Below are 16020 nucleotides of genomic sequence, written 5' to 3' on the forward strand. Positions count from 1 at the left end.
ACGTCAGCCACGCGTTCGCGCAGACACGTGGCGCGTTCGCGTTGAAGGTTTTCCGGCCCAGTCCGAGCAGAACTTGGACTTTGACGATTTTTGCTATTCCAGTTCTTTTAAAAATCCAACTGAGAGCATTGTAAAATTATCTTTGGCATAAAACACAAGTTTGAAGGCTAGGGTTCCAACGTAAATATTCTTTCTTTTATTTAATCCTTGTTTATGGGAATTTCTTGGTGACAATTAAGATTGATACTCTTGTTGTGCTTATTTATTGATCGACATTATTTTTAATCAAGTAAGTTATTGTTATTTTAATTATTCTTGTTCTTCAACGTTTCTCAAGGGATTAGCTAACCCTAGGACTTTCTCATTTACTTTGTTTGAAACTCGGAAGAGGAAGAACGGGGTTGGGATAGAATAATTAACATGAATTTGGGGCGTTAACCCTCATCTAATGGAAATTGACCTAGGAATAGGCGATACCACTTGTAGCCATATTCGGGTGTTCTTAATGCTCCTAATTGCTTGAGGGATCTTCAATTGGGTAGTCTAGTTAATCTTCGGGAGAAGTTAATTTAGAGTCATTATCCGAGGCTAAATAAAATAAACTTGCTATTATTTATAATTCGTGAAATATATTGGATCGTTACTTGAGAAGTAGTTTCCTTTATTCCATTCTTGTGGCCATTGATCAATTTACTTGCTTTCTAGATTAGAATTTATATTTCCGTATTTTATCAAAACCTTATCAAAAACCACCATTGATGCGTTCGGTCTAGCTATTGTTAGTGATAACTCCTAATCTGCTTAAATTACCTACATATTGTTCTCTATGGGATTCGACCCCAACCTTGTTGCGTTACTATATTTGACAACGTCCGTGTTATACCATTAATAGGTCTAATTTGAGCGTATCACCCAACCCAATGTCCCTCTCCAACATTGCAAGTCCTAGCCTGCGAAGGCGAAGACTCACGACTCGGACTGGCCTAGTCCCGCTACCCCACATGACAATGAAGGCCTTCACGCGATCGCAATAGACGATCCCGCCAACCTACGTGATCACGACATCCTTCCAGCAATCGCGAAGAAAGGTGCCTGACCCCAGAAAAACAAGTAAAAACTAGCTATCCCATTTTTCCGATTCAACACCCGAAACTCGTTCGGAACCCCCTGGATACAAACCAAATATGTATTTTAGTTATAAAACACGCACGAACCTGCTCGCACACTCAAAACACGGGAAAGAGATTGTTTTGACCCGAGTTTGACCGTGAAAACTCTTAACTTCAAAGTTAACTAGGTTTCAACCAACGACCCAAATCACACTCAAATGTCTCGGGATCCAAACCAACAGTCTGACTAAGTCATAAATCACATTCCGGACCTAATGAAACCGATGAAATCTAAAAAAAAAAAAAAAGCATTTACCTCCGATGTTGACTTTGGTCAAACTTCCTCATTTTCTTGACTTAAGGACTTCTGAATTTGCTAAATCTCATCCAAAACTCACCCGATTGCCTCAGGAATCGCGCCACCCGTCCCCATAAGTCATAAACACCAGTTTAAAACTATGAGAAGGATACTTTTGGGGGAAAGTAGAAAACGCATAAAACGACCTGGAGGGTCATTACGATATTATATTAGGAAAAAGAATTCTATCGTTATCTAAATGAAAAGTAATGATGGGGTACTATGATCTTATATATATTGACATACATTCTCAGTTAAAAAAAATAGATGTACTTATTCTATTTTAATTGATAAAACAAGATTTAGAAGAAAAAAAAAAAAGATCACTTCCACTTTTCTATTAGTTAAAGGGCTTCCAAAAGAAAAGAAATTAAAAAAGGGTTCTTTACATATAATATTTTTATTTGGAAAAGATCATTTTGATCCGATAAACTAACAATGCGGGAATTTTTGGACCAAACTATTAACGGTAAGGGCATTTTTGAACCAAACTATTAATGGAGAGCACTGTTGTTCAATTTTGCATAATTTAAGGGCATTTTTTACCCTTTTCTGACAAATAAAGTGGTCCAAAAGTTGTTAGTTGACTCAAAGAAATATATGAGGGAAGGGGAACATTTAATTAATAATTCTAAATGCATGACATAATGTCCAGGTGAAACTAAAGGTAGATGAACAACTGATGCATATTCTATTTTCCATAAAAGTATGATGATGAAACTGTGTTACTACATGACATATAATTGTAGCTAAATTACTTAATTCAAGACCATATAATGATAGTGATTAAAAAAAAATCAAAATTCATTCTAAAATATCTTTGCGATTTCTCCAACTAATCTGTAAACTTAATAATCTTGAACCTGCAAACTTAAATAAGACTCCCGTGAAAATACCTTTTGTTAAGGTTAATTAAGGTGATGTGATGCAATTCTGAAAAATAATGATATAAATAAAGAGACCAAGTGAATGTCCGTGACTTTGAAATAAGCTAAATAGAACAATTTGTAACAGAAAGTATGCTAAAAAAAATACTTAAACTTGAACACATACATGTAACAGAAACATTTTGAAATGAAAAATATGTCATACCAGTTGAAAAATTTACCATATGCAGAAGGCTAATTATTCACAATTTGAAAAATGGTTAATATTTTTTACTTTTATTTGTTTATCTTTTCCTTGAAATCAAAAGTTCTGTCAACCTGCACATGTCAAGTCAATAAATAATATATGAAAGATGAGTCCGCAACTTAAATGACCCAAAAAGTATCCAAAGGTATCAAAATACCCTAGTAAAAAAAAGTGACCAAACTAACCTTTGCGCACTAAATTAGTGCGCAATAGGACCAAACTGCAATTTTGCAGTTTAGCCCTATTGCGCACTAATTTAGTGTGCAATATGGGTTTAATAAAAATCCTACCAGTTTCATTTTTCCAAGTTACTCTTCTTCACCTCCTCCTTTTTCACTCTTTCAATATACTCCCCCCCCCCCCCCCCCCCAAACCCCACAAAATCATGTCTCAAAGCAGTGAAACGTCAAACTTTGCTATAGAACCCAATGTTTGTGAATGTGGTCGTTATTCTAAGCTAAAAACAGCAAGGACCGAAGATAATCCGGGGCGTTGTAAAATGCCCGAAGTAAGTGTTTTTACAAAAAATTTAGGGTTTAAATTTTTTTCACATTATCTACATATTTTACTTTTAAAAACTGATTTTCTTGTAATGTTTATAGGATATGAGTGGTTGCAAACATTTTCGTTGGGAAGATAGCATTCCCGTGGATAAAACGGTGGCGACGAAGATTAAAAAGCCTCCTGTTGATAGAGATACCGCAACTTCACGTATCTCAAGAGATACCGTGAAGTTTGACTTGCAATTTAAGCTTATAGAAGCTAAAGAAAATATTGACCTTTTGGAGGCCTTGCTAAAAGAATCCAAAGAAAAACAAAGTTTTCTCAAGGCTAACTTTAGAGAAATACACTGTGCTTGTCCACTTTTTATGACACACTATGCTAGATTTGACAACACAATGCTCCATTATTTGACCGCTTTTTATGACACACTATGCTTGATGTGAGAACACAATGCTTCATTATTTGTTCACTTTTTATGACACTAACTTGTATGGCGCAACATTTAAATGCGCAATATATGAGCCATAGATGACACACTATGCTTGTCCACTTTTTATGACACACTATGCATTGTGTTTCATTATTTGACCGCTTTTTATGACACATTATGCTTGATTTGACAACCAATGCTGCATTATTTGTCCACTTTTTATGACGCTAACTTGTATTGCGCAATATTTAAATGCGCAATATATGAGCCATAGATGACACACTATGCTTGTCCGCTTTTTATGACACACTATACTTGATGTGGAAACACAATACTCCATTATTTTACCGATTTTTATGACACACTATGCTTGATGTGACAACACAATGCTGCATTATTTGTCCGCTTTTTATGACACTAACTTGTATTGCACAACATTTAAATGCGCAATATATGAGTCATAGATGACACATTATGCTTGTCCACTTTTTATGACACACTATGCTTGATGTGATAACACAATGCTCTATTATTTGATCGTGTTTTATGACACACTATGCTTGATTTGACAACACAATGCTCCATTATTTGTCCGCTTTTTATGACACTAACTTGTATTGCTTAACATTTAAATGCGCAATATATGAATCATACATGACACACAATGCTTGTCCGCTTTTTATGACACACTATGCTTGATGTGACAACACAGTGCTCTATTATTTGACTGATTTTTATGACACACTATGCTTGTCCACTTTTTATGACATACTATGCTTGATGTGACAACACAGTGCTCTATTATTTGACTGCTTTTTATGACACACTATGCTTGTCCACTTTTTATGACATACTATGCTTGATGTTACAACACAGTGCTGCATTATTTCAGAAATATTATCCTATTGCGCAAAATTTTCATGCTTAAAAGTATTGCGCAGTATTTTCATGCGCAATAGGGTTCCCATGTTTTTTAAATGTTCACTTTTGCGCTCATATTTTGCCTATTTAATATGAATGTTGGATGAGGTAAAAACTCATCCATTTCATAAGTTTAAATCTTTTAAGTTGTTAAAAAAACCAAACTTCAGAGAAAAAATGTCTTCTCCATCTTCAACTGTTAAGGTTTCTCTATTTTGGGATGGAGATATACTTGATAACAATAATACCGTTCATTATAGTATCAAACCAAAAGCCCATGTAAAGTTTCCAACAACCTTGAATTATGAAACATTAGTCACTTACCTACACAAAAAAATGAACCCTGATCCCGCATAGATGGATTGTACATCGATGCGGCTATCCACACAGCGTTTCACAAGGTTTAGTGCTTTATGGTGTGTGGAATATCAATGATGATGACTCTTTGAGGGAGTATTTGAGGGTGCCTGAAGAATATAGGGATTTAGTCGTCATTTATGTTCTTGAAATGTGTATAGAAAAGATACCTGAGCGGTCAAGTGCCGCTGGAAACTCTAAGCCAACAATTTAATCAAACTTATACTGAAAATTGGTAAATATCCATTTTTAAATTATTATTTTGTGTAGTAGCACGTGTTTATTATTTTGTTACAAGAAAATTAGGGGGTATAGGGTTGATGATTCAACCAGAAAATTATGGAGACTAGTTTGTAGGCGACAGTATCAAGGCTTCAATAGATGCTTCGGGGAATTATTAAGCCCGATGGTATGTGGGTTATCACAAAATTCCACAAACGTCACACTTGTGATATGAGAGATAATCGAGCAAATCATTTTAATTTAGATATAAATATGATTTCTCAAGTGCTACTTAAAGACGTTGCCGAAACCCTAAGGTAACCTCTTAGACCTAGTCCATTATAATTCTTACATCAATTAAATTATCATTGCTAAGTGTTGTTTGTTTAAGCTTGTGTAGGATCCCCATCAAAGATTGCATTAGAAACGTTAAGATAGTATATCAAAAAACAATAAGCAAGAGCAAGGGATATCTTGGGCGTAGGCGTGCGTTTGAGATGATTTATGGAAATTGGGAGGGCTCTTTCCAAATGTTGCTGAGGTATATGGAAACTCTACAAAAATTCAATGCTGGAACTGTTGTAGAGTTGAGGCTTCTGGCCGGTAATATTTTCAAGTATGTGTTTTGGGCATTCAAACCATGTATTGATGGTTTTCCTCACTGCCGACTCCATATCCATAGATGGCATGCATGTATATGGTGTATACGTCATCAAGCTACTGATTGCAGTAGGAATGGATGCCAATGAGTCAATATTCCCTCTTGCTTTCGCAATTGCCGCTAACGAGAGCAACGAGACATGGGGGATGTTTTGGACATATTTGAGGCAAAGATATTATTAAGGATCGTATGGGCATATGCTTGCTATCTTATCGATATCAAGGCATAATGCACAGCATTTCTACTTTGGAAGGTGGTAGCCTCCCTTTGCTTACCATCGTTATTGTTTAAGGCACATTAAGGCAAATTTTCAAACGAAGCATCAACAAAAAAAATAACTTGTGAGGATGGGGATGATCAAGGCAGTGAGTCCAGAAGCATATACTTGGTTGAAGAAAATTGAAGTTGAAAACGGACATTACATCTTTGAAGAAGGCGGAGATGGGGATGCTTACAACAACAACTTCGAGTCATTCAATGATATGCTAAAATTTGCCTGAGGACTACCCGTTACTGCAATGGTAAGAATGAATTTCATGCAAGTTGCGGAGCGGTTTATGACAAGAACAAAGCAAGCCAGATCCATATTAGCAGAGGATGGGAGATGGATGCCAAAACCTTCAAAAATGATGGAGCATCACAAGAAAAAATCTTAGCTGCACAAGATGACTGAGTATAGCCTGGCTGAACGTATGTATGAAGTTAGAACAGGTTATTACGAGGGTAGGGGAGGAAACATACATACCGTTTATGAGGGCACGAGAACGTGCAGTTGTGGTAAGTGGCAAACATACCACATGCCGTGTTCTCATGCCGTCAAGTGTTTCGAGGCAATGGGAAAAACGGTATCAAGTTATGTGGCATCGGAATACAGCGTCAAAAGTTACGCTAAAGCATATGCCGGCCACTTCTACCCACTTGGTGATCAAGCTTATTGGCCAAACGAGTCATTTTCAATGGTTGCTAACAAGGAGTATATCCGTAAAATTTGGGTTAACACACGAACTCGGATTCACAATCAAATGGATGTCAATGATAGGACATACTCTCGCAGGTGCTCTACGTGTAAGGAGTTTGGCCATGATAAGCGTTTGTGTAGCCTACGAGGCCGTGGTGGTGCAAGTACGTCTCGTAGTAGAAGAGCCTCTCGTACTTGATGTATTGTTTTAAATATTTTGTTATTGTAAATAATGATGTATTATTTGGTTATTGCAATGAATTATTTTGAATCTCTCGTATTGGATGAATTATTTTTTAATATAATATTTTTATTTGTACATTCGAAAAAAAGTAATGCCTTGACTAAAAAATAAAACACTTAAAATAAAACCTTATAAAATAAAAGACTTAAACCTAAAGATAACAAGATTCAAACAAACAAAACTTACTTCGGGACACTTTACAACCCCTAAAACAACGATCCAAATGTTTAGGTAAACTTGATGTAATGAGCCGACATTATTGTCTACAAAAAAAGATATCAAGTTCTATGTAAAATATTAATATTTCGGAGTTTTGAAACATGACTAATCTTGGGTCAAAGTATGAAAAAAACGTGAATTTGAGAGATTTAAAATTGTGTGGAAAAAAAAAACTACCCTTTGCGCAATAAATTTGTGCGCAATAGGGCTAAACTGCAAAATTGCAGTTTGGTCCTATTGCGCACTAATTTGGTGCGCAAAGGTTAGTTCGGTCACTTTTTTTTACTGGGTTATTTTGGTACCTTTTGATACTTTTTGGGTCATTTAAGTTGCGAACTCCAAGAAAGATGCTAATACATGAAAGATCAAGCATAAAAATAAGACATACCTAATAATCATATAACATTTACATCCTAGTTTTTAGTCCATCAAAAGTTACGCAATACAAGTTTATAGACATTGTTAGACGGGGAGAAAATATTACCCCAATCTTTCAACCTAACTTTGAGGCATTAAAGTATTGCCCAGATTCCATCATCTTTTCCACATAGTAAATAATATATATACATCAATCCTAGCATATATATAGGTTAAACAAAATTTTAGATATATATAAACTATACAAAAACAAATAGATTAAATCCAAAAACCTTTCCACACTTGAGCTTTTCATTCTTGCAGATGAAACCCGGCTGTAAACGAGTCCTCCAACTCCACCTTCATCAGTGCCCTCGTCTCCACGGGGTTGTGAAAAAATATGCTCATTCATTCATCCAATGACTAGTTGTCATATTGTGGTTGCGCTACACCTTTTCCCCTTTCGGGCACTTTCTGCGACCTTTTTGCACTCCTTTCTTGAAATGACGAATTATAACCTTTAAAGATGTCGCTGATCAAATCAATGAAACAATCATAATTGCTCCTTATTTTCGATATATCAAGTACTATTACTGGCTTTGCAAGTGGTGGGAGAGGTGGTCTATTTTTCGGCTAAGGCTGCTGGTGTATTAATGCAAGACTCAAATTAGGTTGAGACTACTTGTTCCTTTCTGCAAAATCTGAATCAGACTTCTAGTGCATTTCTGGAAGATCCAGATTGATAAACTGAAAGGGACAAAACACATCTTCACTTTATTTCTCAATATTTTCCTGTAACGACCCGTTCGATCGTTTTGAGATTAGAAATATTTTTCTTTAAATGGCCCTTCCCATAGCTTTAAAAGAGTGTTTTTGACTTACGAGAATGGGTGACATGATTCCCAAAGCAATCGGGTGAGTATCGGGAAAAAAAAACTAATTTTAAAAGTTCTTAAGTTAATGAAGTGGAAAGGTTTGACCAAAGTCAACACCGGAGGTTATCGAACTCGGATTGAAGTTTCGATAGTTTCATGAGGTCCGAAACGTGATTTATTACTTGGTTGGATGGTTGGGACGAATCAAGAAGGGCCCAGGAGTGATTTAGACGCTTGAGTTGAATTCTAGTAGAAATGGAAGTTAGAGGTTGACCAAGATTGAAGAGTTGACTTAACGAGCTCGGGTTCACGATTTGAAAATTCAAACCGGTTCATATGATGAGTTTAGACTTTTTTGCAAATTTTGATTTAATTTAGATGAGTTTCGGACGGGTTTTGAACGCGTTGGCCGTTTTGGTATTGTTTTAAGCATAAATAGGAATGGCGTAAAGGTCTGTTATAAGTTCTAGTGATCAGGATTTAATTCCTAAACTTCCGCAAGTTTGAGAATTTAAGGGCTGATATGGAATGTTTGGTCTAATTTCGATAAGTCGCGCTCATATTTTTATCATGAAACATGAAATAAATCTTTAGCATGCGAAAATGGTATCTGATTGAGAAAACGAGCTTGGAATTAAGTTTCGCCTAAAAGGTCTGCATTGTTATTTTGGACTTATAGGAACAAGAATCGGCAAATTATGAGCTTGTATGAGAGAGTTAAGGTCTTTCCTGTAAAAATAATATTGTTAGTGCAAAAAGATAAAAGAAGGTTGCTGCTGCAGACTTTTAGTGACCAGATTTGATACTTTTAGTGACGAGAATTGACTTTTAATGACCAGATTCGTTTATTTAACCGTTTCGGAAGCTAGAGAGTTTGATTTTGGGCTATTTTTATAGGCAATCAAATCATTTTGGCTCAGGGGTGAGAATATAACTCTTATTAGTGCTTTAATTCATGGTTTTGGGTGACAATTTCGGTTTTAAACCCTAAAGTTAAGAATGTGACATTCTTTGATTTGGAGGTCGATATGATGTAGGATTTGAGTCATTTTTTAAATTTAGACTTTATAAGTTATGGTAAATTGATTTTAAAATAAAATTCTAATTTGGCCCTTAGGGGCTCGGGTTTGACTTTTGGGTTAACTTTTTGGACCATGAGTATTAATATGGCAATATGGGTGTCTATTGAACTCGTTTACTTACGTACATCGAGTATTTTATAGATTGGGAGCGTTCCAAGACACTTCAGAAGGGGAGGGCTCCGTTGTGATTTTGTTTGCTCTGCCTTGAGGTATATTAAAGCTTTTCTAGACTTCGCTTAAGGGTTCTTTTCGGTGATAATAATAATAATAAATCGTACGGGCGAAAGAAAGCGGTGTTGTACCTGTGATGTGACAGGCATCGGTATGAGTACCTGCGCCATGTATTGGGTAATAATGTCATGCTGTAGTTACGGATTGTAATCCGAGAATATCAAAGCATGTGGGAATTAACTTGTAGCTAGTTGACTTGTTCTGCCTGTTTATGTGCAATTGCTAGAGTTTACTGCATGCTCTACTCCCAAAATGCAGAGAGACTTGCGAAGGCAGATCGGGGTTGGTTAGTCCGGAAGGTAAGCTACGTGTCCAGTGCACGGAGAACTGCCTTCGGTCCCCCAAACTTAATTACTCGTGGCAACCTTCCGACCGCCCAATGACCTATAACGCTAGTCACTACTCCATCAGCCATTAATCTGTATATGTGTGATAATCAAGCTAGTTGTGTAATTCCGTAATGGTTATAATTGAAATGCAGTTGATATTCATGTTCATGTGATCTGGATTGATCTATTTCCATGCAGGAATGTGATAATTTGTGTGATTTATCTTCCGATTGTTGAGATTCATGATATAATGATTCAAGTAATTACATGCTAAAGGATAAAGTATAATTATCATTGCCATGATGAGCATCTTTAAAAGGTTAAAAGTGGAAAAGAAGGCATGTTGTTCGACCCTTTCTCTCTGATAGATTTTGACATGTCATAAATTGATATGTGATTGAATATGAGCATAAGTTTGAGCACATAGAAATCGTCCGTTTGAGATTATTTGAAAGTATGTTGAGATCATTCATACTGGCACATGGAGACTGTCTGTGCCAAGTATATGGACCTCGTGAGTCCTCCATGGCTCACGTCTCCCGTACAGTCCCATGGATCTCTATGTATACACAGGCTGTGGATGATGAAGTACGTTGCTGCATTGTATGACATCTCCTTATCTGATTATTTGACTTTTCATGACACTTGTTTTATCCTCTATTTTGCTAATTGAATGTTCTAGAGTAAGGTAAGTCGGATTATGCTAAAGTAAGACTTTTCTTAATAAATTTGTCACTATTTCATCGTTGTCAGTCTATGAGATATACTCAGTACAAGTGCTTCTCATACTCATGCTACACTTGCTGCACTCTTTGTGGTGTAGATTTTGTTCCTTGAAGGAGTGAATCCTGTGGAGCTATCAGAGTCCGAGACATTCGACATCCGGAGATCGTGGTGCGCTTCTTGGCTAATCTGCATCACCATCCCCCTCTATCTATTATGTATTCCTATCTTTACATTTTATCCCAGACAATGTTTTAGTAATTCCAGATGATATTTTATTATTTCTACACCTTGGTTATTACAAGGACTTGATTATGAATATTTATGCATTATCACTTTACTTTTCGCTTAAGTAACTTAATTAATTGGTTGTTAATCGATCTTGACGTACTTATCGATAGGGGTAGGTGCCTTCACGACTTATGAATTATTGATCGTGAGATATTCCCATGTCGCTTATACAAGTAGTCAACCCCCAATTGATCGTAGTCATACATGCTATATCTTGCATCTGAATATTCTCAATTTTATTTGACTTCTTTATCAAAGTCATCATCATCTGGTTCAACCCAATTAACCCTTAATCTAACCGAACATTTTGTTTTGTATTTTCTTTAATAATGATTCTTTTTTCCTTCACTGAATGCCTTAACAACTGCGTATTGTGTGGCTTTTTTTTTTCAGCCCTTGACCTTTATTTTTTCAACATTGGTTCTTCTTTTCCAGATTTCTTGTTAGGGCCCTTAATTTTCTTCATTTTGTCAAAGAAAGTCCTGATGATTTCTTTGTGTGATTCAATTGGTGTCATTTCCGGATACAATGCCCAGCCTAGTAACCAAACAAATGATGGTATATGAAAATCAAATACTGTTATAGCTATGCTTCTCAAAATGATAGTGTCTAATAATTTTGCTTATAAAGTTACCAAGATTCAAAGACATAATTTTACTTATAACGTTACCAAAATACAAAGACATTCTATTATAAAGAACATTAGTCATTATAAGTCTTTTACATAAACTGTGGAACCAATACTTGGTCGAAGTCTACTGCTCATAAAAGCTAAAAGTGGCAGAGATTGTAATTCAAATTTGTTCCAAAAATATTTCCTTTTACGGCATTAGAATTATACAATCAATTCGCTCCAAAAGAACATAATATAAGTTCAATTAGATTCAAATCTGGAGCTATTAAGAAGTCTTGTGTTACCTGATTATTAACATTTAGAAGATCATAAATACCATTTATGTCTTCAGCTGAGTAATTCTTCCTTGTCCTATAATAGAGAATTTGTTGGTTCTATCAATATTTTTGTAAAATTTCTTCACTGGCTCTACAAAATATCCACCTGGTTGTTTCACAAACTCCTCTCATTCATAATGGGTGATGGTGTCCTAGTCTCATTCTCCATCACTGTATAAAAAAACATTCTCCTTTCATGAATTAGATTAATTACTGATATTTTGGTCCAATCATCAAAAGTGAACGAAGAAGAAGCCTGTAAAGTACGTTTTGGTGGCATTTCGAGTTGGAAAACAAAAAAAGGAGAAATTGAGAGGGAAAAAATAGAGAGAAGACTGGGATGAAAGAGAAATTGGAGATGTTGAAGGGTGGAGTATTCCGATCACCAAACAGTGAAAGTTAATTTATTCAGCAAAGGGTCATATATACCCCTGTACTATCCCAAAATAGTTGTGCGTATCCTCCGTTTGCTTTTTCGATGATATGTACCCCTGCCGTTAGCGTTTTGGTCATATATACCCCCGCGGCTAACGGCTCCGTTTAACAGGGACACGTGGCACGATCTCAACGGCTCCAATTATTTTCTTTTTTATTTAATCTAATTTATCATTAAAAAAATTATTTTAAACCAGAAAAGGGCTATTTCTTAAAAATGTGGCTATTTCTGAAATTCAAAATGTGGGATTTCTTCTTCTTCTCCAACTAATTTGCAACTGAAATTCACCCAAAACCCCACCGAATTCTTCATCAAATTATCCCAAATTTCAGATATCAATTCTTCAAGATTTAACCGATCTTTTTCAATAACATTCACTAGAAACAAAGCTCATTTGAAGAAACCCAAAACTTGAACTTGAAGCTTCAAGTTTCATTAATGGCTGTCCATGGAGTTTTTGTTTTTTTCTTCACGTTCCAGCTTTTGAAGACAAGCTTTAATTACAATTTTTAGATTCAATTATCAATACACAATTTATTCCAACAAATTTTTCACTATTTTGAATTTTTTTTTTCGGCCACCATTTTCGTATGCAAGAATCTAATTGTAGAGTTCATGAACCTTATGGGCAGATTTCAAAGTGGTTTTAATTTTGGATCCATGAATATACCGTTGCAGTCGTCGGATGCCGGTGGTGGAGCTTCACCGGAGATTAGATTTTCTAATTTTTTATTTTTTATTTTGTTTTGTGTTTTTTATATTTTTTATGATAAATTAGATTAAATTAAAAAAATGGTTGGAGTCGTGAGATCGTGCCACGTGTCCCTGTTAAACGGAACTGTTAGACGCGGGGGTATATATGACCAAAACGCTAACGGCGGGGTACATATCATCGAAAAAGCAAACGGAGGATACGCATAACTATTTTGGGATAGTACAGGGGTATATATGACCCTTTGCCGTAATTTATTCAACCCATAGTCCCCTCTACTTTATAAAAAGCTTAATTTTGTAGGGTTTTATTTTGAAAAAAGTACTTTCTCTATTAATTGAGGCAAAAATGCTACTAAATTGGCTCATGTTTTACTTTCTTACCTAGTTTGACCCACTTTATATATAACCTATTTCTTTTCATTCCTTAGCCCAACCTTAAGATAGTAATAACGATTGGTTAAACTTTCACAAGGCATAAAACAAAATCTGACTTAAACTTCCTACAGGTACACAAACAGATATCAAACCTAAAACTTATATGTGTACAATGAGTAACACCAAAACCAATCATCATTGTACATGCATAAAAGCCAAAAACACAAGTTATATAAAACTTAAATTCGAATTTGTTAGTTGTTTGGATTGAGTGTCGTTCCAATCAATTGAAAACATCAAGAGAAGTTTAAAACTTGAATTTTAAATGATGGGGAGTATATTTGAGTTAAATTTCAGATCTGGGGTTTTTGAGTTTGTTAGTTATTTGGATTTCCAATCGATTGAAAACATCAAGCGGAGTTCAAAATTCAAATGTGAAGAGATTTAGAGTAGATTTGAGTTATAATTTAGAAGAAGCTCAAGGAAGAAGGCGAAGTCAGTTTTTGTATAATAGTGTATAATATTGTATAATAGTGCATATGGGTATATAAACACAGTTTATACACTATTATACACCTATATACATAATGTACCTGTCTTTGTATATAAGTGTATAACATTGTATAAAAGTATAAAAGCATCTGTAGCTTGTTCAAAATCAATCCAAATCTCTATTAAATGACTTCAAATTTTGTAAACAACCTCCTATATATTTCTAACAAGTCAAACAACACCCACTCTAAATTTCTCAAATAATCATATTTGAAATTTAAACTCACTTATTTAAGTTTGTTAAACAATGATGATGGATTATCTTAAAAATCTAATTTTCACCGCCCAAATGGACTTGGTTTGTTGAACTAAAATTGAATATGGTATTTCTTTTTCCCTTGTTAATTTTCCCCCTTTTTGCTAGTATAGTCAACTTCCCCTAGTTTCTCTTTCTACTACTATTTCGATTTTATATTTTCTTATTGTTTTAATTAGACCCATTTGGTTTACCTTAATCTTCTTGTTGTCTTCATTGTGTTTCAATTGATGAATAGTGGATTCGATCATTGTTTTTTTTTTTTTAACCGCTTTTGAATTTGAAAGTGATATTTAATGGAGGTTTGAAATTATTTGATGGGAGAAGATCAACACCATGTTCTTCCGCTTTAAGCCTATTGTTTTTGGGCTACAACTTTGCAAACTTGTATACGGGTCATCATATTGCAATGTATGTTAGTGGACTGCTTAATGCAGAAATTTTCTCTAATTAGGATCATTTGATCTAGTTAATGTTTATCGTAAGTCCAAGTGGGTTCGACACTCTATTACTTATCAACCACGTATATTTGCGTGAGAGCAACACCTATCAAACGGCCTCTTAGTTTTAATCCTAACCATAACCTACACATTATCAATCGATAGCTCAGAATAAGATTGGCCTAGTGGCTTATAGAAGTGACTAGTAAAATGCAATCCAAGGACTCAAGTCCAAAGTAATTGGACAACATTAATTGGGCCTTAGCTAGTGGTTATCATCAATCTGTGTTCAAAAACGTAGAACTTCATCCTTTCTACTACCCCTTGTTTTGAATACTCATTCTTCTTTTGATTTCTTTGAATCTGAAACTCTTTTTAGAGATGAACGAAGAGATCAAAATTATCCTTAGTGATAAAAAATTTTGTCATCAGAATCATATTAAAACCAAGCGAATAATACAAATGATATGTGAAGTTTACATTTTCGTGGCGAAGGAAGAACTTAGGTACAAATTGCAAAAGAATGAAGTCTACACGGCGAGAGATTAATAGAATCAAATAAGTATAAAATCCTAGAACATCCACTTCTTTTCTTTCTTTCTTTCTCTCTCTCTCTCTCTCTCTCTTTTTTTTTTTTTTTTTTTTTTTTGTCTTTCTTAATCGGCACGAATGTTGGGCGTTACTGGCTCTTCAACCAGTGCAAATTTTCCATCCTAAAAACTTTACAAAAGAAATGTTGATTTGTTTATAAAAGAGGATTTCGAGAGTGAAAATAATGTTTGTTATTCAGTATCTCGGTTGTTCAAAAAGTTTGATTGTTACATTATGGAAGCTAGCCATGCTCAAAGTCGTTACAGTAGTTACAAGGAGGGAACGTCGAAGAAAAAGCTATTAAGTGAAGTCGTAATAAGGTAGCTACTATAAAATTTCTTAATTAAACACGAGAACCTTGGTGTTGTGATTGTCACACCTTTAGCACATAGATTGATATCTACAGGTTTTCTGCACATGGTTTTGAAGCTTTTGTTTTCTTTTTTGCCAGCCAGACAAGTGATTCCTCAATTGGGTAATGAAATATTGATATGTACCTACCAACACTCTTCATTTGGTTTCTGCCATATGTTTTAGTTCAAAGTTTTATGAAAAACAGACTGTCCCAGTCTGATTTATGATCCTGCCCGCCACATGTTCTCCCTCTCCATCTCCATCCAGATTAGAAAAAAAAAGATATAATTTAAGCAAGTGAATATAAAAAAATTTGTATCCATTACTTCTTTATGTAAAATAATAC

The sequence above is a fragment of the Lycium ferocissimum genome, chromosome 6 (genome assembly GCF_029784015.1).
Source record: "Lycium ferocissimum isolate CSIRO_LF1 chromosome 6, AGI_CSIRO_Lferr_CH_V1, whole genome shotgun sequence".
NCBI lineage: Eukaryota > Viridiplantae > Streptophyta > Magnoliopsida > Solanales > Solanaceae > Lycium > Lycium ferocissimum.